This window comes from Octopus bimaculoides, chromosome 2 (assembly GCF_001194135.2).
Source record: "Octopus bimaculoides isolate UCB-OBI-ISO-001 chromosome 2, ASM119413v2, whole genome shotgun sequence".
In the NCBI taxonomy this organism is placed as follows: Eukaryota; Metazoa; Mollusca; class Cephalopoda; order Octopoda; family Octopodidae; genus Octopus; species Octopus bimaculoides.
In genome coordinates this window covers 122513804-122515655 of record NC_068982.1, presented here as the reverse complement: position 1 = coordinate 122515655, position 1852 = coordinate 122513804, and the positions used below count along the sequence as shown (strand labels likewise).

The 1852-nt window shown below is 34.3% G+C and overlaps 1 long non-coding RNA gene across 1 annotated transcript in view; it reads right to left on the bottom strand.

Annotated features, from left to right (window-relative positions):
- The window catches only part of LOC128247017 (uncharacterized), a 58716-nt gene extending 57817 nt beyond the window's left edge, over positions 1-899 (bottom strand). The window contains exon 1 of the long non-coding RNA XR_008263420.1: positions 773-899. This is a non-coding gene — a long non-coding RNA (uncharacterized LOC128247017). The remainder of the gene's footprint in view (positions 1-772) is intronic.
- Between the last annotated feature and the right edge of the window lie 953 nt (positions 900-1852).

The window sequence follows — 1852 nt, the reverse complement described above, 5'->3', positions numbered from 1 at the left end:
AACAGAGACTATATAAAACTAAATAAAGGCAAGATATATATATACATATACATATATATCTTGCCTTTATTTAGTTTTATATAGTCTCTGTTAAGTTAAAATCTACCTTGGGTTTCAATGGGGGTGGTAATTAGGTTTTTATGATTGGTTTTAGAATTTATTCATGTATGCAGAACTTTGTAAACAAGTATGTAGGTGTGTGTCTTTTATTAGGTAAGCACAAGGTGTGACAGTATATTTGTTGCTTTAGGCATTATTGGATTTAAGCCTTTTGTTTTAACAGTGCAAAGGTCAAAAGTACATAGTCCAGTATTTAAGCTCCTAGTAATATAGGAAGGTAGTAAGTTTAAGTCAGACATTTCTTTACATGTTGTTATTTAGGGCATTTTTTTGTTTTCATTTGTAAGGTAGGAGTTATTAGTCAGGCATATCATGGCTCTGTTAATATAGAAAATTGCTTCTCATGCTTTGATGTTCACAAAAGTATTTGAGTAAAGGTTGTATGTCTATTTGTTTCTCTCTAAGTGCTCATTGTTTTTATGCAATTTGATTAGTATATAGGGAACTAATCTCTTCATGCAGGCACTAAAACACATTAAACCAATAATATTTTCTAAGGGCTAAACTTGTTAATATGTCACCAACTCTGTTCCATCTACCTTCACCACAAACCATCCTCATAATATAAAATTAAAAAAAAAACACAGTTACAGCTTTACACTTTTACAGCTATACATTAAACAAGTATTCTAAGAATTATAAAGGGAAATACCTTATGCTCCAATCCGAGCTTTTCTTTTCCTTCTTAAAATATACTGTTTTTCACATAGGCCAATGAGGGAGTCTATACATGTTACTTGGTCTGTTAAAAACAGCTCCTTATCTCTCTCAAACCACACCCTAGTCTCTTATATAGAAACAAGATATGCCTGAATAATGCAATCCTACATATGCCTAAAAATGGTCATAGCTTAAATTCCTTTGACTATAGATCACCCCAACTAGAATGGACATTGGATAAACCACAATAACAACAACAATTGCTATCTTTCACTGGTACCTTAACATGGATACTAAAATACTAAGGCGAAGTACAAAATTAAACATTGTGTTGTTATTTCTGACTCACAAAGAATGTATAGGGATATTAGTAGGAAAAAACTGTTTTATTGAACAATCAAAGCCAATGCTACAAACACCAAATTACTAAAATATATGTATCTACATAATGCTGGATATTACTTAGTATTGGGTGGTTAACATAACCTGACATCCAGTTTAACACTAATTGCCTGTTGGGTGCTTTTTGTTGAATCTCCTCTGTTGCAAACATTCAGGCCAGGTCTTCAGTCTAAGAATAACTTCCTTACTCCTTCCAACAAATCTTGGAGGTCCTGAAAATAGTCATTATGGATATTGCCTTTCCTCAGCCTTGGTCAGTTAATGCTGACCATGCATATGTTTATTCATGTGCAGACCTGGGCAAGATTTTTTTCAAAAAGACTAGAAGTTTCTCATGCAGGCAAGTCTAACCTCTTTTCAATATTGATATTTATTCAAGAGAAAGGCTGTTAATTTGGAGTGATACTGCTTGGCACCAGGTTTGTTGCCGGCATTGTTGTCAAAACAAAAGGAGCCAGAACAGTCTGCCAATCCATTTCTCTGGAGTGGTACTTTTTATTGAGAAGTCATGTGGTGTAGTGGTTAGGTTGTTCGGCTCATGATCATAAGGTTGCAAGTTCAATTTCTGGCAGTGCATTGTGTCCTTAAGTATAACGCCTTATTTCATGCTGCTCCAGTCCACTCAATTGGCAAAAACAAGTAAAACGTGTGTTTCAAAGGGCCAGCCTTG